Source organism: Amia ocellicauda, chromosome 10, assembly GCF_036373705.1.
Source record: "Amia ocellicauda isolate fAmiCal2 chromosome 10, fAmiCal2.hap1, whole genome shotgun sequence".
NCBI classification, from domain to species: domain Eukaryota; kingdom Metazoa; phylum Chordata; class Actinopteri; order Amiiformes; family Amiidae; genus Amia; species Amia ocellicauda.
The window spans coordinates 30134176-30161447 of record NC_089859.1 but is presented as its reverse complement, the minus strand read 5'-3'; the positions used below and the strand labels follow the sequence as shown (position 1 = coordinate 30161447).

Genomic DNA, 27272 nt, shown 5'->3' with positions numbered 1-27272 from the left:
ATATGTCAGAATGTCATTATATGTAGAGAAATTACCACTCAAAATGTCAATTTGTATTTGATGTGCCCCACAAAAAAAGCCAGCCATCCAGCTCTGAAGGTAAGTGACCCCATGCAGAGAAAAATCATCTACTTTAGTGATTGCATACTGCCTACTTAAGTCATCCCCATGAGTCATGAACAGTTGCTTGTGGGGTCTGAGAACACTGCACAGTCAGTTGCTTGAGTACACTGAAAAGAAAAATAGAAATGTAGCGCCATTGTATAATAATAGGTTTACAGTATACTAACTACAGCAATAATAATTGTACTTTTTGTCCACTTAAGACCCCTAGTGAACCTCTGCAAGTTTGTTTTCACTGCACATTTGAAAAGATCTGCTCTGCTCCACTGGGCTAAGTCATAAAAAAGCAGTGTTGGGCTTTGATAGGAACAGTTTTTTAGAGGCCCTACACTAAAGTAAACTCATATTTAATCTGGAAACAATCAGACCTGAAGAGCAGACTGCAACAATTACTGATAACATTGATTAGCCCTTGTTTGAAGTGAAACGCTTTCCTTTACATTTAGTATATATGAGAGATTCCTGCGATCCTTGTTTTTGTAAATATTAAAACCCCTATGTTGAGGAACTGTGCTGGCTCTCACTGTATCTTAAGCAGTCTGATGCCGGCCATCAATCCATGTTATAACCTAAACCCTTGTCCTAAACATACATTTGCCTTGAAAACATGAAATAGTGACTAAGTCAAGGATATATAGCACACATTTTAATAAATTAGCTAGGAGCTTTATAAAGGACTTAAACTGTGAGTAGACCACATATCCACAATTTCCCAATAATACATACAAACACAGTTAACAATAATACTCACTCAAATGTTTTTATATGAGCACATATTCAAATCATACTGTTAACCTTTTCATATAATTTACTCTTCATCCAGATGCAGCCCATATTAAATTACAAAAATGGTAATAACACCTCCCTCCAACACAATTCACTCTTCACAACACTTATAAGCTCTATAGGATTCCAGTAAACATTCAAATTGCCAGACCTGTTTTGAAGTGTGTAACATCACAAGAAAAGGGAGAACAGAGTTTTGATTAATTGTAAAATAAAGACAGCTTTGTTTCTACAGACATGTTTTTATGCTCATTGATGTTGCTGTTTTTGTTGTTTTTGTGTCCGCTGAATAATAACGGCACAAAGTATTCTTTGTATCTGAGTGAATGCCAGTTTTTAAAAATTACACAGACAGCGGACAGCAAATTTGTATTTCAGCATGGTGGGAAATGTTTTGTTTCCCCGACATTGTTTAGATTCTTGATGTTATGCACTGTACTGCAATTTCTGTGACTATGGACTACTGACTTTATTTATTTTAAAGACTCAGTATAGTCCTGGCTACAGACCCAGAAAGAGATGGAAAATTGTTGTTAGGCCATTTCAGAATCTTGGCTAGAATAATCTGTAAGTACAGCAAGGAAAGTTAATGAAAGGAAATTTCACAGGGAAATCTGGGGGCTTTGGTCTGCATGAACTACCCTTTTTAGTTGCTATTTATGTAGCTTATGCTTCTGTCTCTGATAAGGATTCAGTTAAATATATTGAAAGGCAAGACTGTTGTGTCTCCTGCCTCTGTCAGTATAAATACCTGGAGTGTTCAGTGCATACACACAAGCCAGGCCCTCTGCCATGAAAGGATTAGTTTGTATCAACAGTATTTTCCTGTTATTTAATTTCTTACTTGTTGCATATCCTTTCACAATTAGTCCGTGTGATTCTCCCTTGTGGCTTTTGCTTAGATGTGCTAGTTATTTTGCCATGCTAGCTAACTCTGTGTCTGAAAACCTTTTGAAATCTTATTACAGAGGACTGTTTAGGGGAAGTGAAGCCATGGTTCAGCTGGCATCACATGCCACATTCAGTGTCATTGTCATCAGAAATGGCCCACAATAAACATGTTTTGATCCCAGACACTTCTAAAATGATAGTTAGCCTGCAGGGCATAAGTGGTACAGAGAACATTCAATATTACAGGAGTTTTCAAATGGTGTAAACAAGAAAGACTAGATAATTGAAAAGGAAGCAACTTGAAAAGGAATACAACTGAAGATGTACAGATCAAGGCTGCATATAACTATGAATAAATGGGATCTAAGTACGAATATAGCAATATTGTAAGTTCATTGTTGATTTCTTGGGCCCCTCTGTACAACACTAGCTTATCCCACTGTTCTGGAGTAGCGACCAAAGATGTACACAGAGAAGCTCAATGGCTGCAAAAGAAAGCATTCCAGCAGCAAACACAGATTTCAACAAGTGGTGATGAGCCAACAAGCCCTCAAAACTGGAACGTATCCCCTTCTATTACTGCATGCTAGAGTGATTTTCCTTCATTCCTTATGACTAGCTTTATACTTGTTAAGAAGCTTTGCAATGTTGTCTGTGTAAAATGGAGCCAAGTCACTGAAAATTATTCCAAAGACCTAATCCTGCTATGAGGTAAAAAAGCACACTCCTCATGTTGAGAAAAATACAAAAACAACTGTGTGGATAACGTTGATTACTGGTATGTATTGTTTTTCATATCTCCGAGAAGTTTAGATCAGGTTAATACCTGATCCTGCTAGATTGACAACCATATACATTAAGCATGTAATATTTGGACTATAAGCCTTTTGCATGTACACTGACATTACAACTACAAAATCATTGTAGTCATGAACACATAAGATTTAATACACAAATGTGTATTATATTAGTCAATAATATTAGTCAATAAGTAGAGATCACATGAATTCACATGAATTTCACTTTCCCTCATTTATGTTCTAAAACGTTCATTCAAAGTATTGGTTTGGTCATTTTCATGGAAATGTACTATCTGGCAAATGGAGTTAGCAAATATGATACTTGAAGAAAAGTACATGTGTGAGCTTCCTACACTGTTTCTATTTCAATAAGAATGACAACATTTCAAACATCGAGGAAAATATAATTTTACCGCATAGTTACTTCCTGTCAAATTACAGAACTAAAATGTTCTTATACTTAGTAAGGCTTATCCTTATAATTGACAATGTTGACAATAAAATTGAATTATGGTTGCGATACTAAGAATAATCATCACTATGGTTCTGCCAACCAGTTCCATTACGGACTCCCATGGAATTCTGCCCAAATTCACATGCATTTCATAAAGACAGTCACTGTTTATTAATTGTATTAAACATTTTAAACAACTCCTACTATATTGAGTTCCCATATAAACATGTATTGAACACTACACTGCTGGATCCCATAATAGGAAGAGTAGGTAAAGAATGGGTCATGCAATGCTACACCACAATGTGTGAAAGTGATACCATAACATGCCATCCAACCACTAGACCTACATCTGTGTTTGTTCTCCCTGCAATAAAATAGGAGAACTTGCCTGAACACTAGAAGCTCCATTATCATAAACCCTACACACCTCGTCAGGTGATTGTGTGTTGTGAGACGTTTTTATGAGGGCTATACAATTATTTTGCCCTTTAGCTGTTTGGAGCCTAAAATCACAGCAAATTTTGACATGTTTTCACGGTTCATCCCAACCAATCTTAGCATGCACTGAGAAATCGCAAACGATTTCTTACCACAAAACTCGAAAGCAAATCAAGCCTGCTGTTTAAATTAAGTAAAAGGCTTCCACTTAACCCTCTCCACCCCCTGCTGGGAGTCTCAGGATTGCCTGTATTTTAATGCAAATCAATGTGCATATCACGTGGGTAGCCATTTCTGTTACACTCTTAACACACACTCCCCTGCTATTGAGCCTGGCTACAATTTTGCTACAGAACTTGAAACTGAGAGCTGGAGGAGAACATTTCACTTGCTATTGTGTATTCCATCGGTATACAAAGTTTAACTCTGATAATGTAATTCAGCGAACATATCGCAGTTACATGTTCTTGTTCACGTTTTCAAAGGCCTGGGATTTTGGAATAGAGTAGACACGCATAGATTTAGCACAGAGCAACAGGTGGCTCTACTTCCTGCAAAAGCTTGTGAGTTTCCACCACAAATCACCACATTGTGGGTGCTGGCTTTCTGGGATCCTTCAAGAAAAGATTGATGAGGGTCTTGGATCAATACGATGGGACAAACGGACAAATGGGTTTTGTAACCCGTCCTCTATTATTATTGGAGAGCAACCCAGAGAAGTAGCCCTTTGGTGACTACAACCAACCAACTGTATGGAACTGGAAATTTAACCTTCTGGTGTTTTATTGCCATGGTAAATTTGGTTTATCATCATGTAAAAGCACGATTATGTAAAAGATGACTGCACCTCCACCTACTTCCATACTTTCCATTACCAAAGTTAGAAAACCAACATCAGAAAGAACATTTTCCATTCATTAGCAAGATGACAATTTATTATTGGTTTATTTCTTATTTATGTATTGATATATGTATTTAGTATTCTGAAGTGGTGTTTGTTTTAGTCCACGTTATCTATGCCATTTTGTTGTATGTCGTATATCCAGCTTAACTCAGTGATATTAAGCAGGCTGTAATTAAATTGAGGGTTGTAAAAATGATATAAACAGTGCACAAACCTGTTTAAACCAATCTCAGAGAAACCTGCTGCCATGTTTTCTGTTGCCAAGTTGTAGATATTTGGAGCCCAGCTGCAATCAAAACCAGAAGGCCTTGTGGCTCTGCAGGGTTGCAAACCTCTGTTTAAAAAAACAACAACAACAACAACAGGTTAATAAAAAGTCTCTTCATTTGAAAAAATAAGAAGACCAGAAAATTCACAGGGTAGACCGGCAGACCAACTCATAACAGGTTCCATCCACTTAATGTGGCCAGACCCCTTACTATAGCGCTGTTTATATTTAATCAATAAGAAGGAAAATGAAAAAATCTAAGTAAATAGTTTGAAACCATAAACATAACATTTTCCCAACCGCTGTTTCCTGTTTTCTCAAGTGATCAGGTCATAACACAATCCCTTTGAGTCAATTTGAGGTCACCCTTCCTTTTGGATTTTTTAAAAGGGATAATTTTGGCAAGCTCTGCCTCCCTCTCTGCTATTTAGGAACACATATTGTTTTAGTTACTCCCGTGTTATGCATTATGCTGTCATATAAATGTTATGCCTAGGTTTAAGCTACATTAAGAACTAAGTCCGCAATGTATTAAGGGCCAAAGTTTTAATGTGTCCATCATTTCCTTTGTATGTTTCTCCTTGGAGGATATTAAGGACCAGGTCTACAGAGCATGTCCTGTCTGTAGAATGAAATAGAAGATTTAATTTGACATAATCTGCATTTTGATTTAACTGAATTGCATATCATACATAATACATTCCTGTGATAGCAGAAAAACATCTTGTTCACTCTTTCTCAAAGAATATGGTTTGTAAAATTCCTTCCTTATCAAAATGAAAACATGAAATATCCTTTTACAGCAATTTTTTGGTTCATAATTCAAATTTTGTATCCAATTAATTGATATATTTTAGATCTGAATATTATTTGCGACACTTGTGATTTCTGCTAATTTCTTGCAATGTATGAACAAAATTTTGTCCCTCACTTTGCTTGGAATGATTTGTATGACAAAAATATCTCTAGTGTACGTTTACCAGGTTATGAAGATATAAATATATATTTTTTAATTTGATTGTGTTTGTATTATAATTTATATAAAAGTAGGTAAAACATCTGAAAAGGTATCCATGGCAACTCACATTTAAAGATGACAACAAATTATCAAAATGTATCAGTTTCTGATTTGTAGACTTACGTTATATGGGATTCTTTTCACTCTCCTTTATACTATATAAATATGATTTACAATTTAGTTCAGCGTGTGTGCTAAATTCAAATTATGCTCTTTAAGGAATATAACACTATCTGACATTGCATTGCATATTCTCTACGAGACTTCACATAGCTACCTGAAGACTCTCATCTCTCCTAACACTCTCATCAGACCTCTGCGGATGTCCTGCACCAGAAGACTCACGGTACCCCCTCTCCACTCCCCTTCCTTCAGAGAGACTGTTCCTTTTACATCCTTGCTCTTAAGTGCTTGAACGACCTTCCCACTGAGGTCAGGACTGCACAGTCCCCCACCACTTTCCTGCGATTACTCAAGACACATGTACACACACTGTACTTGTAACACAGCAGCCAAATCTCCTGCACTCAGCACTCTTGTTCTTATGCACGATCTTATTAAACTCTGCTTCCTTATGTTCCTGCTAACTTATGCATTGTTAACACTTCTATAAATTGACTGCAACACCCCCTATGCCTACCCCTCCCTTTAGCACATATCTAGGACTTAACTATATTAATCCTGCAGTTGTTAGCTCATTGTAATAAGATGTATGCTTATTGTATTTTGTTTGGATTGTATTACTGCACTTTTAATGCTTTGAAATGTTTCTTATGTAAACTGTAAGTCGCCCTGGAAATGGGCATCTGCTAAGAAATAAACAATAAAACAATGTCCACAGTGTGTTTATTTCAATTTGGAGGACAGAAAGGACAGCCCTGTTAAAAAAATAGCTTTTAGATTCCCATTACTAAGAGTCAATGAATAGAACCCACACTGTTACACAGTAAATTCAGAATTTAATATCTATTGGTTTTCATCCTTTATCTCTTTAAGTTGTCATGGAGATATAACCTTTAACCAAGTAAAGAGCTCTCTTTCAAGTCAGATCATTATAAACACACATTTGGAAAATTGGAATGCTACTGCTAAAAGGTGTTAATTTGTTATTCAAATTAAATATGAACATTTTAACAGTAATGCTTTGCATTAGTTGTAGATAATGCAGCGAAGTGGGGAACATCTTATATTGAGAAGCAAAACTTTGGTTAATTGGTGTATGAATGGATTTGTTATGGGAAAGAAATACATTCTTATCATAGGTGATAAAACATAATGATTATGCATTGGCCAGACAAGCCACTCTTCTGTGTCCCCGTATATTAGTGCAATTAGGTAGATTCATCTCTACAAAATTTGAAAAAGTACTGAACATTAAAAAGTTATATAATTATAAGGGAATTAAAAGGAAAGTGGAAACCTATTTTAACTCTAAAAAGGCTGTGCTAAGTCTTCCTATAACAAATCATCTGAGAAGAATAAGATGGACCATTAGTAAGGAGCTGTTCCATGTGACCAAGTAAACTGTTGGAAACTGTGGTTTCACCAGCATAACTGTTAAACTGAAGAACCGAAAGACTGTCAGAAAGCAATAGGTCACAGTTGATGAACAGGAAAACTTAGTAACTCCCTACTCTCCACCACCAACCCCCCAAATTATTTGCCTTACATCCCTAGGCCACTTTGATACATAATATGCTTTTTAATTTTAGGATATGTATGTATACATTTTAATCTTAAACCTTTATATTAAAAATGACATATTGGCACTTGATTAACATGAGTCAGCATGGCAACACAGTAGATGTGTATAGAAAGTGCATCATTATGTAACTGTAATTATCCATAACTAAACTGGGGGCATAATTTATTTAAAATTGTTTTTTAGTGGGAAATTGTGAAGAAAATAATTAAACTATGTAGCGCTCTGCAGCTCAAATAAATACAAATCTTACAAATACATGCAGGTGTATTTCACTCAGACAAAACATTAAAGGCAAACATTAAACATGTTCTAATTAGAATTACATATAAATATAATTACAAGTACAACATCTCTTATCTTACAGGTTTAACTGCCTTGAAATACAATTTAGGGAAATACAAATACTTGCTTTTACTTTGTTTCATTTATTGTAAATTGGTCCATAGGTTACTTTCCATAATTCATATCGATCCCCTAAAACATCAAAAAACTGAAAGCAACATTTAAAACCAACGTGTGTATTTCCGTTTTACCTACAATTAATTCGAATTAATTTGTTCTGAAACACGGTTATATAATGACACCAATATTATATGATATAGGTCTGCAAAACAAAATCAAAATCGACAGTTTTTAAATACACCAGAAAACATAACATTAGCCTTTCACAAGGATTTACAGACTTCTTCTTGATATGGCATTGGCAGACGGAAAACATTTTTCAACTACATGAAAAACAATAAACTGTCAGCACTTATTTTATAGATGAGGAATATATTCCAAATTTAATATAACTTAATTAATGGGGGTTACTTTACTTGGGTGTAACACTATCTCGTTGTTCAACTCTCAACACATCCTTTGATTTAAAGGCAACTTTTCGTGGAGGAACACAGCCAATTGTAGCAGTTTTAAAACTATAAATAACAAAAAGCTCTGCTGGGTATTGAGAGTTAGGACTTTCATGTTACTTGCTTCAAATTAAGGTGGCCCAGGTTTGCGTTCTCCTTTTACTCATTTATATTTTCTTAACAAAATCTCTCCTGAAGCTAGGCTGACAAGTGATTTCCATGTCAGATAACCACTAACCCAACAGACATTTGTACCAAAGCATATAATTAAGGTAAAATAAGGAATGAGAGAACATGACATGCTTCCAATTTCCTATGTGTTTACAATTTGTTATTGTAGAAAGTAATGGGGCAAGAGGCATGCAAAGCTGGCGGCATGACAAGTGCATTCAGAGTGCTGACCTTCCCTTTTTCACACACAGTCCTGAAAGAAAAGCAATGGGGAAAGGGAGGAAAAAAAGATCTCAGGAAAGCAAACCCAGCTGCAAGCGCACAATGCAAACGAGAGCTTGGCAGGGGCTCAAAGCTGCTCCAAATGAGCGCTTCAATTTTATTTCCAAATTAAAAGCAGCCAGTGTTATAGAGCTTGGGGGGAGGGGGCAGGAGATTATGCATTAATGCGTTTCTTCGTCAACATAATCCTAATGATTACACTAAAATAAATAGAACTTAGGCCCTTTTTCATCCTCTCAATTTAATTCAGTGGGCAGGTGCCAGAAAGGTTGTAAGAGGAGGAAGCCAAAGTAGGGGGCACCTAAATATTTAGGTAGCACAATGCCTGAATCCTACATCATGGTTTTTGGCTTTTTTCATACAGACTGGATAACACTTCTAAGCAGAGTTATAGCAAGGTGGGTTGGGAGTGGGAAGGTGGGTGATTAAAGTACTTTATCCAGTCCAGTATAATACATTTAAAATGAAAGTTGCACAAGGCGTATAGACATCTGGAACAGTGAGGCAAGCCAGATCTGGACAAGCAGCACGTGCTCATGAATACGTATCTACACAGCTGCAAGAAAGTGATACTTCACTTGGGTCTATAAATTTCCCTTGCACTGTCACTTTTGATAAGAGCAAAATATGGTGAGGGAATATGGCGAGAAACCAAGAAAAACTGAAACCTAAAATAATAAAAACACACAAACGTCAAGGTTGTCATTTAAGCTCACCATTCTGAGAGATGAGAAATTTAATCTACAACAGAGAATTTGCTTTCTCATTTAACCAGGTTTAATCTTTTGTGGAATGACTCCAAAGAGGGGACCAAACTTTAGCTTCAGGTGTGTCAAGGTAAATACAGATTTTTAACATTCATCTGTAGAGTACAGCACAATATATCATGAAGGCACTGTAACTTACTCAAGGCGAGAGGGACTGAAATCTTTATCTGAAGAATAGTAGAGAAATCTGTGAACAGTCTATAAAGTATAGCATACATCAAAAGCCTTTGATTGTGAGATTATACAGCCAAGTGGTTAGTGGGTGTGTCTTGGTGGGCATTGGCATTGGATACATGTGTCCCTATCTGCCTGTGGGCCAGTAAAAACGCTCAAGTGCACTGGAGGGGCGTTTCGGGTACTCGGATTTGCAGAGCCATTGTCATAGTCCGAAAATAGAGGTCATAGCCCTGAGCATTGATAACGTTGCTGAGTTGCATCAATACCAGTCCACAAACCAGCGTGTAAAACATTGGGTTGTGGCTGTAACCTTGTATCTGAAATTAAGAAAGTTTCCAGAGGGCTTATGGGTCATAACCTATGACACAGAAACACACAATGTTTTAAAACAAAGCTGCTGATAGGCCCCTGTGTTCCGTGCCCCCCCCTTCTTTACCTGCCCCCTGAAACAGCCTAAGTACACTGTCCTGGGATAGCTGGACTTCAGACAGACATTTGTGTTACACTGTGACACATCACAAAAGGACCTGGAGCAGTGTTATACCAAAGGCAGGGAGGTAAGAGGGTCGTAATTGCATATGGCTTAAGAACACTGACACTGCCAGAGAAAAACTACCATATGCACTCTGGAAAATTTGAATTTCTAGCATTAAAATGGGCCATTTGTGAGCATTTAAGGGATTATCTGTACCACACACCATCATTTGCTGTAGCCTGCAGATGCCTGCCTGTCTCCAGTCCACGGCACCATCCATCACCCCTGACCCCGGCTCACTGTCCAGCACTGCGGGTGAGACAGACCGTCCACCTTGCCACCACTGTGGACACACACACACACACACACACACACACACACACACACACACACACACACACAGCTCAACATTCAATTCATAGACAACATTTAACACAGGAATCAAAATGCACCTTGTCAATACAACACCTCTTAATGAGCATGAAGTCATAGGTATATGTCTTCAAATTTTAATACATTTGCTTACAACCAAATGTAATTAGCAAACTCTTGGCACAGCATGACTTGTGTACAACCTAAGGAAAATCAGAGACATCAATTAATTAAGGCATGAACTGAAAATTCAATTAATGTGTTCAGGAAAAACTCACTGCTTTCTCGCTGTTTCCCGCAGACATGCTCCGCCTTTCTGGGTTTAGCATGCCTGGTGGAAATGGGCGTGTTTTCGTAGTTTTTACGCCATTTACTGGAGTTTGGGGGATTGACCTTGCCCTTCTCTGTGGCTGTATATATAGCTCGATTAAATGCCTTCGTTTGGTTGAAAGCTCTCTGTGAAGAATATGATTCACACATCAACAATTACAATCACCTTTTATCCGGTAATTATGTGTAAATATCTTTGTTGTCTATGAATCTGCTTGAACCTTTTATGGACACATTTCTAATCCAGCCAAATGTAATTTCTCAAAGTAACGTTTTCGTGCCTCAGACAGCAATGTCTCTTCATACTGCTACGGCATCTATGCTATCAAAAGTTTCACACTGTAAAAGTAGATTTAAGATCAGTTATCTGCCTTATTTCACAATATTTTCAATCACCTGTCATTTGTTTCTGTACGAGCTTTACCCCCAAACAAAGATGGAGGCCCACAATCACGTGTTATGTGACGACACGAAATAATTGCGCAAAAACAACATTACGACACTTGAATGAATGACGGACTGTTATACATTCATGAATGTCATTAATTTTGCATTGTTAGTGATTGAGTCAACACAGAAAATAATCCAAATTGTTTGCATATGCGTTCTCATTGTCCTTACCTACATATGTGCATCACAAATGAAGCACATGTCCCCTGAACTTGTAGTTTATTACTGTTTATTTATTTTTATGTCTTTCACATAAGGTCAACTTGGCCCTGCAGGTAATTCAGGTCAGGCCTAGAGTATCTTTTATTAGTGCTAGCTCATACAAGGGAACCCATATTTATCTCACTTCCTGGACATGCCTCATTTGATCTGCAGCTCTCAGCACAACGTTTTCTTAATATAATGAGGCCAACAGGCCGTTTCTTTTCTTTTTGCATAGTCTGGATCATGCAGACAGGTGATGAAATACATTGCCTAGAAAAACCTTGCTTTCATTTAAGCAGAAGATAATTCCTTCTGTGGCTCAAACGGATATGTGGAACATTCAGCTTACGCTTCTTGCCTTTCAAACAACTATGGGATTTTCTCTTTGTTCGGTTAAAAAGTGACGAACAGCTGCAACCCTTTATTAAATTAAACATGATTTAACCAAATTTAACATAACAGTTCTAAAGGCTACTGTAGATGCTTAAGACAGTCATAAATGTGGTTTATCAACCAGAACGAATTCAGTCGACATTGTTTTGTGGATTGAATAAAACAGGGATGTACAACTTAATTTTATTTAATTGGTGCAGGGCATAGTAGGAGGGCAGAGGCTCAAGGACATACATGGGACTTTTGTGTTTCTCTCACCTGGAAAATAAAGAAAAAAACAAAAACCCACTGCTGGCTGCCAGAAAATGAATCTGACTGAGAAAAAGGGCCACTTTTTGGACATATCGTTAGGAGGGCAGGGGCTGCTAAAACTGTTTAGATCTCAATATTCAAATGTATTTAAATTCATTAAATTCATGTTTACCTGAAGTAGCAATGTTGTTGAAGATATTTCTCTTCCAGTGCTAAATGCTGTGTATAAAATAACTGATTGAGATAATGACTTCAGCCTTTTTAAGGAGAAACCACAATGAGATTATAGTTCTGTACATATGACTGTAGTTTCCTCTGCAGGTTAAAGTGCAAGACTGCTAATTTCCTCCATATCTTCACTGGGGAGGTTATGAAAATGTGTAGGACTGGCAGATCTGTTATCTGAAAAACATATTTAGCCCATATTGATGTGGAGCTTCTAGGGTCTGTCTTTGCTTAAGCGTCTCCTAACTGTATGTTTCCACTTACCAAAGAAACAGTGGGATTCTCAAATGGCAAACATTCAAATGTTTTATTGTGCTTGTGTGATACCTTTATAATCATCAGACATAATAAGAAAGTGCGTAAGAGCAAGAGTGCTGAACAGCCCAGGAGATTCGTTTTGTAAAGTAATAATATCAGTTCCTTGGCTTATAAAAAATGTAGAAACACAGAAATATATTAAGTCAGTGCAAGAGCGAAGAGACTGGATAGAAAAGCTTCTGTAATATTGTTACAGGAGAAATGTGTACAAGGAACCATTTGGAGACTGAAGATGAATAAGATAATACAATCAGTACCTCCTGCTCATCAAAAAGGGGATATGCCCAAAAGTGGCTGAATATTGTCTAACAATTTTGTATTTTTTAATGAGTATTTTGCTGCTGCATGCTACTTTTGCAGATCTTTTTATTTCTCAAAAGGAATATGACAGTTAGGCTTGTAATACACTTGATCCCATTAAAGTTTTTGAAATGAAGTGGCTGGTGATTTAGAATTGTGTATACAAAAATACACATGAGGACAAGCAAGTCTTAAAACGGTTTACAAATCTCCCTTTCAGTGCCTGAAGTGTAAAGCCCCAGGGAAACTTGTCAGGGTGATAATATGTGCTTAATATTAGATATGAAAACTAAACCTGATCCAGTCAAATGCCAAATGCCTGCAAGAGTTTCCAATGTTCTCTGGCTTAAGGCTATTTTTAAGAGAACCAAATCTGTGTTGAAACAGGGACTCCAACATCTGTTGAGCAAGGTCTCCTGTGAACATACTTTCTGCAAAAGCCATCCATCTCCCATGAAGGTAATAACCATTCACTTCATATTTTAACTGCCAGCATTTAAAACACATGATGACAGTAATATACTTTAACCTAGTGCTGCTATTTGCAACACGTGCTCAGAGCTTCTGCACTGCACAATGTTTGTAAGACCACATTTCCTGTTGCTGACTGGCATAATGAATTCCCTCTAGCGGCTGTCTGAGGTGTAGTTGTGGTTGTCCTATGCACTCCCATACATTCTGTGAGGAACTTGGAGCCGGAAGCGCTGTCATCTGCATGTAGTTATCGTGACACGGACGACAGACTATTTCCCAAGGACGCATTTTATATTTACCCAGCTATTTCACCCTTAAGAACCAAAGCTGGCTCAGGATTATTCAACTGGAAAATGCATTTGATACATCTGAAAGGATATCCTAAATCCACATCTTGCATTCACAGGCATTATGCCCATCTTGAGAACAAGAGTAATTGGACAGAGCTGGGCACACAAATATGATACTTTCTCTAGCAATGTTCAGTGTAGCAACATCCTGATAAAATGATCCTTTGGAGGAAATAAATAACTAGAATAAATGAAAAGTCTGATCTGTAACAGGCGATCCTGAGAATTGTGTCCACCGGCCTCTTTCGCTTCTCAACAATGGGGACCTGATTTGAATGTAATTTCAATTCGAAGCACTTATTTGCAAGCTAGCTATTTTGTTTTAAAATTGTGCAATTTGAATGTGATTGTGCCTTTCTGTATGAATTAAATGTCTTAACCTGGAATGAGCGCATCTCCTTTACACATGTTTAACAGCTGTTGCACACAAAAGAACATGGTTAAGATCTGGTCCGATCATGTTTATGATGTTTCTCATCACTGACACACATATAAAGGCTATTTGCAGATCCCATGATATAGATAACATGGATTGCAGTAATCGATAGACAAATCAGCTCACAGATAGTGTGGCCTAAAACGTTTTGAGTCTCTTTTGCAATTGTATTATCAATGTTAATGTAACTCCTAGTTTGGGAAAGTTTAGTCTGAGAAATGGTAACTTAAAGTGGACACAAGCTGTTTATAACCTTAAAGCAATAAGATTACTCAGATCATTTGTTTGTTACTTAATTATAATAAGTTCAGTAATCATACAACTCTAATGTTAGATCTAAAACAAATTAATCATGTATGATCTGATGGAGAAATATCAAATGTGAAAGACAACCATCAGAACACACATTTCTGTTAAACCGAACAATTTAAAAGCTGGTTTGACATGCTTAGCGGTGAGCAGTGCTACGCAGTGCTCTAGGCGATGTCCTCGCACGGGCTCTCGTTTCAGCGCTGAACAGAGGCCTGCACAGCTCAGGCTATTGTCAGCGATGAAACAGGATACAGGCTCACAGAATGAGAGTCAAATTGTTTTTATTACACTTGACAAGCACTTCCTCCACCAGCTTCAGAGCCAGGCTTTGGATTTGATTTCAGGGGAGGAAATTTTATACTAGCTGGGCCTCAAAAACTCGCCATGACCAGGAAACAGGCTGGCAGCACCCGGCACTGAATCAAGAGCACACCTGATCACCATGCTTAACATGTTTAAAGGGACACATTGAAGTGGTGCCAAGAAAAAGGGATGATAGTATCAGTGTCCATATCTTTTCCAATTAGGACTTGTCTGTCTTGAAGGCTGCGACAACTGGCAGCTTCCTTAATCCACTGATGAGTGTTCTGTATATTGATTTCCTCCGCTGGGTGGAAAAGGGTAGTCTTTGTCCATGTCCAGGAAGTTACGTCTAGTAGTTTAATGCTTAAAATTAATGGCTGGCTGTACTATAATTTGTAGCTTTAACTTGTGAATTAGGAGAAACCTCAACTCTTCGCTCATTCTCAATTATTGATTCATCAAATCAATTTAAAATCAAATTCCCAGTTAAGACTGAATGGATTCAGAGAAGAGAGGTATCAGACACGTGACACAAAGGCATGTCAAAATGGGGTTGTGAAAATAGGGGCCTATGTCTTCATAAGCTCTGAGTTTGAGTTTCTGGAGCGCATGTGTATAACTGGAATCGGTGATAAATAAATAATATAAATATAAACCATTTATTTCCCAAGAAACTAGGAATGCTACAAGCTGTATATCTAATTTTCAGCCGAGATACAAATTGGAAATGTTGCACTGGAGTCTTGTATCTCTCCATACTCCCATTCCTGCAGCGTTAATTGGATTCCTTAATTAGTTCCAGCAATAATTGTTAAACCGATATTATGGAGTGGTCTGAAATTTGATCACTCGTCTCCGTACTAATTCCTAGTTTTAATAAAGTGGGTCATTAATTAAAGCCTTCCCAATTCATTCAACTAAGGGCCACTATTCAGAGGTGCATGTCAAATACATTCTGAGCCAATGATTGTTTTCTCCAACTTTGCCCAAAACAATTATGCTGTAACCTTTGAAACTGATATGCAAATGTGGAAGCCAGGCACAGATAGTTTTAATTAGCTTATTTATTTGCGACTGCTGTAGTAACTGTAGTTACTGCATTCGCAAAATTGATTTTGAGATGGCCAGCATCATAAACACTACTCAATCTGAGAATTGTTTCTGTTCAGTTTTAAGTGTGTATGCTGCGTAATCTGCAGAAAATGTATTAGATTGTTTTAATGAATTAAAAGTGATACTGGTTAAAGGAGGTCACAGGTCATACCACTTACTGTAGAAAGGCAAGCGAATTTGTACATTTGATGTACCTGAGATATTCTGCTGTGCGTTCTCTCTCGTTATTTCAACACTTGAACATACTCGGTCACTCTGAGCACTGTTCAGCTTAGACTGGCCCCCCTGTCTCAGATCTGCCACTGTGATTAGATTTACAAAACGAAGTATATGCATCTTGTTGCTTAATTTCTATTTATAGCTAGAGAGTGGGCTGGCCTGCTGACCTTGCTGACTCCTCACACTCACATGCACACACAGTCCATTGCTATTGTACTGCCTTCCAACACTCTTATATCAATTACCCATGAAATTCAAGCTAAATGTACGCAATCATCCGTCAAATCCCAGACCAGCTCAGAAGGGTCTGAAAAAAATATAGCTCAAGCTCTTTGCCCAGTGCGATACAGTAATTACACAATCGCCAAAACAACAGGGCCTGATTTATCCAGGGATTGCATTCAGCAATAACATAATGTTCGACAGCACTCTTGTTTCTTCCCACTCAAATTCCTGGTTCATAATTAAGAAGAATTAGTCCCCAAGAAGACTAGATTGATTTACTTTTCAGTGGAGATTCCCTGCTGATACACTTAAAAAAAATCCACAGAGGACATGTATTGCTTTTACGACATTCAATTCAAAAATCAGTTAGCGCAAACGCTTTATTATTATTATTTTTTCTCCTAGAACTTGCCAGATATAGGATTTTGAAACGATCCAGACCTAGAAATCTAACTAGGTGTGATCTTTCATTCACATTGTCGGTCACTGCATTTTTATTCTCCTTCCTTCCTTGCAAGATGACCACAGTACGAGGCTGTGTTTATTGAGAATATTGAGTAATAATTTTTTTTGGTGACTGGGCAGCTTTCCCAGCAACATTTATTTCTGTAGGCGTGGTGCAATAAACACACAGATGTTCTTCTCATTATCTTCACACTTACAAATATGTGTGTGGTGCTCTTGCAGGTCAATGTAAGGTACATTTCACTGTTCCACTGTTTCACTGGACACTGTGTCCAGCTGCTCGCAAATGTATTAGAGAACAAGAGTGGTTAGAGAAGAAAAAAAAAAAACATCGAATTTAGCCCAGGCTGCTAGCACAATCGCTAGTTTAACTTAAAAAATATTTAAATTTGATTTACGTGTTAAAAAAAAAAAAACAGTTACCCAACAAAAGTCAATTGGGGGTTAAATCTGCAAACGTACTGTGCAATCATATGGTAAAGAGGAGAGTGCTGTGTGTTTCAGCAGATGCAACTTGCCATGTTGACTGCATGTGACACCTGTTTCTCATTCCGCAAAGTGCAGCTCCATACTTTTGGTTCACCAAGAGGCGGACGTTAACCAGCATTTCAAATGATCGGTAAATTATACACCCACACAACAGAAACAAAGACACATACCGAGCTGTCGCTTACAAGAATTCTCCAATTTAAATGCACCCCACCACCACCTATAACAAATAGCTGCCACTTAATACTTGGAAGCTGCTGGTTGAAGCTATTCATCCCGCATGTTTTTAGTCTTATTTAATATGTTTAACATGCCATTCTAAAAAACATGACATTGCTCCCTTTGAGACAATGCTATGTTCTTCACACATTTCAATTTTTTAACTGAAATAAAGCAGAATCAATAATATACATCTAAGGATTTCACCCACTAAGACAAATGTAACTTCAATCAAGAGTTAGAAGAGACCCCTTGACCCAGTAGAATTCGTCTTAATTGTCTTAATTACTCAATCTATTTTCCTGTCAAAGAGTACCTTTCCATCTATACAATTAATTGCTAAACTAGGGCACAGCAGAGGTAAAAGCAGAAGATTAACAATCATGTATCAAGATAAAGATCTCAACACAAATCGCTTTACAATTCCAAGATTGTACAAGGTGCTAGTGTATTGTTTAAAGTTTAAACTTTTCAGTAACTGATTAAAATAAATTGCAAGTCAGGATTAATTTTCCATATCCAAAATACAGTACTAATGATGTGACAACATAATTAAGAAATATGGGAAATCGTGATATATTGTTACGTCATTAATGAGAGCTGATGCAGAGAAATCTGCCCTGATAAAAAAAACAACTATTTGAGCATAAAAAATGAAATGGTGCAGAAAAGATTTGACTATAAGGGGTAGGCTGAAGAGAACAAATGCATCTTTATTTAGATTTCGCCAAAGGAGAGGGTAAGGGTCTGTCTAGACAGTACTTGGCAGAGAGATCCAGAGCTGAAAGTTTCCCCCTGAGTGTAGTTCACAGAGATGTAAGAGTTCTGAGCAGGCCGGAGTCAACAGATTTCCGTTGCCACCTAGTAACGTTCAGCAGATCAGGAAGCTAATTGGAAGCAATATTTGTAGGTTAGGAGAAGAGTCTGGAAAGTGACTGCAAATCCGATAACCAGCCAGCATAGATGAGCCAGGTGTGTTGATTAATGGGCTCATGCTGCTTGGTACCAATTAGAATTCAGGCTGTTGTGCTTTGTACCAGCTGGAGCCCGGTGATGGAGTGCAATGGGAGTCCAGTAAGTAGAGCATCACAGTAGTCCAGGCAAGCAGAGACACAGGAATAACATGAGCATGAGCACAGATAGAGGTGCTTTCATTAAGAGCTGTGGGTGGGCTTAAAAGGGTGATTTAATGATATGTCTGATGTTTTAAGTCTGAACTCCTAGGTTTCTGATTACAAGGGCATGGCATGGTACTAGTTTCCAAGGCCAAGGAGACATGCTGTTGCTGTTGTGGTTTGGGTTCCAGTAACAGAGAAGTTTTGGTGCAAGCAGCTGAAGAAATCATGGACATCTGTCCGCTACACATCTGTATTTAAGATTATGAAAGGTGACGGGGAAAGACCTCACATTGGTCCTTAAGCATGTCTGTATATTATAAATATAGGGAGAATTAATGATGGGACCAAGAACAGGACCTTGTGGGACACCATACCAACAGTCTGTCTAGGCAGAACATTGCCCCATAAAAAGGAAGACTAATTACATAATCCCAAACACAGAACATCAACCAAGTGCATTCTGTACCAAAGAGACACGTGTATCTGTTGAAGGAGGACAGCCAAGTTGGTGGTGTAACAAGCCTGCTATTACCCCATTCCTCCCGGATTCAGTATCAGTGCAGTGTAGCAACAGAAGCCAGACTGGAGGGATTCAAAGAGGTGATGTTCTGCAGTGTGTTTTATGCACCGGCTGACGAAAACCTTTCGTAATCCTAGGAGAGCTGAGTTGTTTTGCATGACTCACAGCATTTATACAAATAGAGACAGTGGGGGAATACATTTGCATTAAGCGCTTACCTCAACAACATCCGGAGAACTGAGCTAATTCACACAACAATTCTGAAATATACAGACTCGACCCCTCCAGAGGTCTAAGGAATTAAAAATGTGTCCCAAGCCAAATGGAAAAGAAAACAACTTCTTTAAGAACCAGAAGAACCTGGACCTGTAATAATGACTGTTGATGGCGATGAACCTTTCAAAATGATAGACACCCCTTATAAGCATTGCTACAATAATGTATTTGTTTCTGGCTTGACAGAAGCTTTTTATTGCAGAAGTCTCTGCTGAAACTGCACATTGTCATGCATAATTCACAAATAGTAAGAATTGGTGTAAGATTTACTTGTCAAAGAGTCTCAGCAGAGAGCATTTTAGCAGCAGGTGTAATTCACTATAATACACTAATTATAAATAGGTTTTGTCCAGTCTAGTAATGTGTCCACAGACAATAATCTAGCCTTTTATGCACTTTCTATTTACTATGCTCTGTGCTATATGATGTTGTATCAATAGATATATCTGTGCACCTTTTAATCAGATGTATTAACACTGAATTGAATGGCCTCCCATGATAATTATACTGAATATTAAATACAGCTTTATATTTAATTATGTACAATATGCAATACATTTGTCTCATTTTGTTCTTGTTTTTAAGGACACAACCAAAAAGAGTAGCCACATTAAAACTAAAAAAACTAGATTTGGCTGATATACAGTTAAAAATAAAAGCTAAAAATAAAATAGTCACAAAGATAATAAGTATTACATTACTTTTTGATCAAATATACAGTGTATTTTTGGTCAAATGCTTTAAAAATAGTCTAAACTAATTTATAGTCAAGTCTAAACTAAATCTAAAAGCATACATTTCTGTAGATAATTATCATGTGCAATTATCACTGCCCTTTAATAATAAGTAACATGGCATGAAAATGATAGTATAGACTAGGAAGCTAATGCACACCAGAAAAGAGTAATAACAGATTGAAAATGGAGAAGAGTGTTTTTTATATATATACCTGCCAAATTCTAAGAGCAGTGGAGTATGAATTAATTGTTTAAAAAGCTGATGTAACAAATTTGTGATGTTGTGTAAAATGTTTGGGGAGCAGAGTGTTCCCTAGACCACAATCTGCCTACTTATGTGATTATCATGTGAGTCCTGCAGGGCACATGGGATCACAGACTCTAGCTGTGCTGTGGCTGTGTGCTGATTCTGATCCCAAAAGAAAACTGCCAGCAGGGTCACAAGAAAAATAATCAGGTTTCCGTTTCTCTCCGAAAGCAGCTTACATGCTTTCAAACTTAAACTTTAAATATTTAAGGAAAGGTGAAGTTTTTGCCTTTCCCGAAAAAGGGGAGTATGTTGTAGGCCTTTGTAACTTGCTGTTTTACTGTGATTTCGTTCTGTTAAAGATTTTTAACATTAACATTCTTTTTCTATCTGCATGGGGGAAAAATAAAAGGCATGCAGTCGAAAATGCAGACAGACTTTATTTGTTTAATTGCGGATATAAAATGTATATAAGGAATGAATCATTATGAATGTGTAGGGTGTTGTTACAGTAGGGCAACACATGCTGTTAAAATCAAATGCTGAGCTTAAATAATCAAGGTTAAACTGTTTTTTTTTTTGTTTTTTTTTATGTGCAGTGGAGGAATTCATTAAAGAGCCGTCTCCGTGAGAGAGGCAGTTTTAGACGACAGGGATTAAAATCCCAGCCTCTCTCCATGTTTGAGATGACAGCAGGAGGTACAGTGTCTGGGAGACTGGCCAGGCAATATAAACACAATGTGGACTGTTATCTTTGACAGAGATCACTTACATCAGACAGCAAAACTACAGATCGGCCTTTCCAGACGCATATCTTAATTTAACATTGCTGGTCTTCGAGCTCGTCTCTCATGCCACTTTGAAGTTTGTGAGTCATGATTGTGCTGCAGTTACAGGGTGACACGATGTGGCACTTGTGTTTCAGTTCCTTTCTCCTTCCTGTTTGAGTAATGTATATCATTTGACCATCGAATATTGTCTGAGAATGTTTTTTCTTCCCACTGGAAAACAGGATACATTAGAGTTGTTTCTCTCTTTAAAGTCTACACCCTGGCATTGGATGAGAGGGAGTCCCAAACTAGCAGCAGCAGTTAAGCAGCATGACAAACCAGGGAATCGGGTAGCATAATGGCCTAATATCCTGCCTTTTCATCTGCTTAACATTCAAATTCAGTCTGGCAGTCGAGGGGGACCAAATCAGGTGGCTTGGCTTAGTCAGTTTGGTCATCAAGGGTTTATGGTATGTGTCACCTAACCACAGCAGTGTTCAGCACAATGAGCCCTGTGCTGCGAGGCTGCCCTGACTGGACACGCAATGGTACCCACATGCTGCAGTGGCCACCTCATCCTTTTGTATCGAGAGGCCCCTGGGTTGAATGTCTTTCCAGAGGAGGGTGGGAGGGCTGGGGGGAGGGAAACTAAACAATGGGGTGAGGGGCTGTTGTTCCCTCAGGGTCGCAGTTGAGGTTCATTGGACAAACACCACAGGGAATCTGGCTTCTCAGCATCTCTGAGCTTTGCCTGGTTTTGTCATCACTTAACTTAAAAGAAAAAGAAAAGAAAACTCAGCGTACTGCTACATTGCTGAGGAGGAGCACCTGGAAGGATGGCTATTGTAAAAGGAATGCTTTCAGATGTATTGTGGTCTACAGGTCCAAAGGCTGTGAGAAAAAGCTGAATAAAAACGTCTACTTGTAATCTTTGTTTTTTTTAAAGCTCCTTTTTAGAATTAATTAAACAAGAAGTAAATATTAGAGGATGCATTTAGTTCAAAATCAATAAATAGATCTTTCCTTTCAACTTCTCAGACTTCTCTGAAAGTTTTATTTTTTCCTTTAAAAACGCTAATACACAAGATTTTTTACACCGAATTTCAGACTTCAGCCGTCAGATACATATATAGACATTCAGTCCCTTTCCTTCTATTTTTTCACTACAAATTAAACAAAATTAAGATAATTAAGACTGCATAAATTAACGGATGAGTGTTGCTGTGAGTTATAAATACAGTAACAGTTTAAAGAACTTCCTGTGTAGAGTGTTAAAGGCTGTGAGTCAGGTAATTTTGTTTTTAGTCTCTGACCTAAACAACTCTGAATTTAAGAGACTTTGCAAATTAGTTTGAATTGTGTGAGCGTGGCTTCCCTAAATTGCTTTTCTAATTAACACTTCTAATCACACTCCTTCCCTGGGACAGAGATTATTTCCTGTTCCAATCCTTTCCATTAATCACACCTTTACTACTGGCTCTACATTTCTACAGGTGTTTGAATGATGCCACTTTTCAGGGAGTAATATAGTTTATCTGTTTGTTTCAGGAGGGGATCACAGGACTGGGGTTGAAAAGGTTTCAGAGTTCAATCTAACAGTGACTCCTGTAGTTTGTTTAGTCCTCTATTTAATGGCTAAACTCTACAGTTTGTTCTGGTGAATTGTAACATTAAAACAAGCAGGTGGCCTAATGATGCAAGTTTCTCGGGACCAGAATGATGGCTTAATGATCTATAATATGAGGTTAGCATATCTTAGGCCCATGCTTTGTCGTCTTGCGCCCCAAAAATTAACAGAACAAAAATGCAAATACCTCCTGTTTCTTGCTAGTGCTTGCTAGAGATTGAGAACACATACCCTGCTGACTTGGGGAATTGTACAAGGTTAAAAAGAGTTCTTGTGATATTATGTCAGCAATGTTTTTCTGGAGCTGAGCCAGGACTTCAGTATACATTACTTAGTAACTGGAATGAATGGAGCACCAAAGGTTACTCTGTATCCTACAAAGGAATTCAGAATGCTAGCCTGGTGCTCGGCCCACACAAAACACCCTGCAGCTGGGTTGCTGAACATGTAGTTTCCATTTCTGTTTGGGAAGTATTCGACAGTGTGAAACAATCCAACACATTGTGCATTTCCTTTGCTGGAACCTTTCTTTTTTTAACATCTTTAATTAAACATATATATGCCTGTTATGTAACCAGCCTGGTTTGTTCTGACTTCTGACAGTAAAGTTTATGATTTTTAATGCCTGCTAGGCTGTTTCAAAGCGGGCTAATTTACTCCTCCCTCCAGTGCTGAAGTTGCTCCGTTTTTTCTTCCCAGCTGCAATGCCTTGTTGAAGTGGTATTATAATGAAGGATGGAGGAGTTCTGTCCACTGGCCAAGCTTTTGTTAGATTTCATTCTGTGTGAAGCACCAATCCAGAGGGAGAAATTTGATTCAAATTTGGTGGGACAGCCTAACACAATGACCTTATGATCAAGAAGATTTTGCCAGTGAGAAAGAAGACTTCAGTGACTTCTATAATTAGCATACCAACGGGCATGTATTGAGAGACATAAAGGGACTTAAAATCACGGCAAATGGTTAATAAAAATCAAAACAAAAAAATAGTAAGGAAACTGCAATATGAGACAATTATTTTACAACCTTTTATTTGAATGAAATAAAAGTCTGGAAACACTTACAGTTTCTCATTTTATCTAAATTAGCATCTGAAATGTAATGTTTTTTTAGTCTTTACCTGTTCTCCTCTCATTTTCTGCAGAACCAAATAGGATTGTCTTGTAACTGCCTTGCATGCTGAAGAACAGACATTCACTGACTAATATAAATTCAGTGGCAGAAGCTTTCCAGAATTAATTATTTGTGACCTCAAACATTTTGTTTTAAATGGTGGGGGGTGTGAGGGATTTTGATTGCAGACCTCGGAAGGAAATGTTAGCTGATACATCAGCCACTCATTAAAACCATGTGAACTGGCATTTAGGATTTAAAATAATGGTCTGGTAGGCAGGAACCTCAAAGGACTCTTACTTGATACACGAAACAGATTTCATTAGCTCCTGCAATCACGCAGATCCTTCAAGTGACCATAATCCCGTGGTTAGAATGGTTAAAATATAAGCAAGGGCTTATGCCTGAGCTCTCTAAACTACGGGCTGCAAAGATTGATTGGTTCAAATTAATCTATAAGCCCCATTGTTTCCGTATTTCACATCTCGTGTGCATCTGTGTCTCTGAGGTCCACTGGGCAATGAACTTTAATGCGCCATCAAAAGCACATTCTGAAACCTTGGCCACCACTTGATGCAAAATGAATATTTCTGTTATCACAAAGACAAAAGCTGTTTAATATAATAATGTCTGGGATGAATGAACAGGATATGCCAAAATGGAAGCTATTTAATGTGTTCAGATGCGAACACTGCACATTGGGAGGCACATTGTGATCTCTGTGTCTGACTTCCTGATCTCCAATAGCAGAAATCCGCAAGCGGTGCCATAAGACATAGGAACTGTGTGAAAGGAATGCAGTAATGATGTGGGCACCTCTTTTTGAAAAGTGTCTACATCTTCCCGTTTCCCTTAAGTATTACCTTACAAGCCTTTGTACACTCTGCATTGTTGCCCCATACATTCATGTTCACCTCAGCCAAGAAGTCTTCCTTCCAATCACTCTTTGAATCCACTGTCAACAACCTCCGCAAACTCTACTCCACCTTCTCCTCCCTCTTTGCCCCCTCCCCCTCCTCCTCCCTCATCTCTCACTGCACATGATTTTGCCTCCTTCTTCTCCTCCAAGATCACAGACATCCGCAAGCTCTTCAGCAGTCCCCCCTCCTCTCCCATCCCACCCACGTCTCCCATCAATCAAGCTTCCTTTTCTTCATTCTCACCTCTCTCGGACTCTGATCTTTCCTCTCTCCTCCTAGGTCACAAACCTACAATGTGTGCCCTGGACCCTCTCCCTACTCGCCTCCTCCAAGCGACCGCTCCTGATCTACTCCCCTTCATCTCCTCCCTCCTCAACTCCTCATTCCTCTCTGGCTGTTTCCCCTCTGCATTTAAACAAGCTGCTGTCATCCCACTCCTCAAGAAACTTACCCTTGACCCCACCTCTCCTCAGAACTACCGCCCTGTTTCCCTACTCCCCTTCCTCTCAAAGACCTTCGAACGTGCTGTCCACCGTCAGCTGTCTGCATTTCTTTCCCTTCACTCACTCCTTGATCCTCTGCAATCCCACATCCGCACAGCTCACTCCACTGACACGGCTGTCCTGGCAGTCACTGACTCCCTCAGCTGTGCTTGAGCAGCCTCCCTCTCCTCAGTCCTCATTCTCCTTGATCTCTCCGCAGCATTTGACACTGTTGATCACTCCATCCTCCTCTCCTGCCTTGCTGACCTTGGAATCTCTGGGACTGCTCTCACCTGGTTCTCCTCCTACCTCAACAACCGGACCAACCAAGTGACATGGCGAGGTTTGTCATCCACCCCCCAACCTCTCCTCACAGGCGTTCCCCAAGGCTCCGTCCTGGGCCCCCTCCTGTTCTCTCTCTACACTCGCTCCCTGGGCCCCCTCATCGCATCCCATGGTTTCTCCTACCACTTCTACGCTGATGATGCCCAGATCTTCCTGTCTTTTCCCTCTTCTGATCCTCTCATCCCCTCTCGCATCTCTTCCTGCTTGTCTGCTATCTCCACCTCCAAATTGGATCTCTTATTTTTTCCCCACTCTTCCTCACCTTCTGCTGATCTCTCCATCTCAATCCCCTTGGACTCTATGACACTGTCTCCTTCTTCTTGTGCTAAAAATCTAGGAGTGACCCTCGATCCTGCACTCTCCTACACCCAGCACATCACCACGCTGACACGCACCTGCAGATTCTACCTGAGCAACATACGCTGAATCCGACCCTTCCTCACCGACTACTCGACTCGCTGCTCGTCCAGTCACTGGTCCTCTCCCGCCTGGACTACTGCAACTCCCTCCTGGCCGGCCAGCCTGAAACTACTACTCACCGCTCCAGCTCATCAAGAACTCTGCAGCTCGTCTGGTATTCTCTCTGCTCCGATTCGCACATGCTACTCCACTGCTCCTCTCCCTCCACTGGCTCCCGATAGCGGCACGCATTCCCACCGAAGTCAAAACAGCAGAGTCCTTGACCTCCTTCTGGCGATTACTCAAGACACATCTTTTCAGACATTACTTTTAATTTAGCCATTTACTCCTGTAAGATAGCACTTTACAACGTTTTATCATACTTCTTGCCTTGCGTTACTAGTGTTTGTATTATTTTGATTTCCCCTATGCTCCCTTTCCCTTGGCCCCGGACTGTGACCTAACATCTTGTCTGCACTCAGCTTTTACAATCCAGGATGGACGACCTCATATTGTATTCACTTGTGTAAATTGAAATTTGTAAAATGTATTATGCTTTGAATTGCACTGTATTATGTAAATTTGAATTTGTAATGTTTTATGCCTTGAACTGCACTGTATTTTTGCACTTTATATTGCACTTATATTTTGGTGGCCCTGGATAAGGGCGTCTGCCAATAAATAAATAAAAATAATAATAATAATAATAATAATAATAATAATAATAATAATAATAATCATCATCATCATCATCATCATCATCATATTCTACAAAACATATCCTTTATCCTTTTTTTTTTTTTTTGGAGGAGACGATGTGATGCATAGTTTATACTGGCCCTACTCCCATAAAAATAATATTCCTTGATATAATGGATTGCCCATTTGCCCATTGCATATGTCACCCACTCAGACAGAAGGCTGAAGATAACTTCTTGAATGATTATAGGCAGTTGAAGTGCTTATAAATGGGGAGCTCGAAAGAGAATACAGAATCTTTTAGTAAAAAAACTGGACATATTAGTGGCTAAATCTACAATGACAGAAGGATACTGCTCCACAAACTATACTATGTCTTAACCGATTTCAATGAAAGGTAAAATAAGCCTTATTCATTGTACACTATGACCATTGTTAACGTATGAGTAAGCCTAAT

At 38.6% G+C, this 27272-nt stretch overlaps 1 long non-coding RNA gene across 1 annotated transcript in view; it reads right to left on the bottom strand.

The window, feature by feature from the left end:
• LOC136759636 (uncharacterized) overlaps positions 1-26419 on the bottom strand; it is a 40789-nt gene extending 14370 nt beyond the window's left edge. The window contains exons 1-2 of the long non-coding RNA XR_010820082.1: positions 26257-26419; positions 4614-4733 (exon numbers count right to left, since the gene is read on the bottom strand). This is a non-coding gene — a long non-coding RNA (uncharacterized LOC136759636). The remainder of the gene's footprint in view (positions 1-4613; positions 4734-26256) is intronic.
• Between the last annotated feature and the right edge of the window lie 853 nt (positions 26420-27272).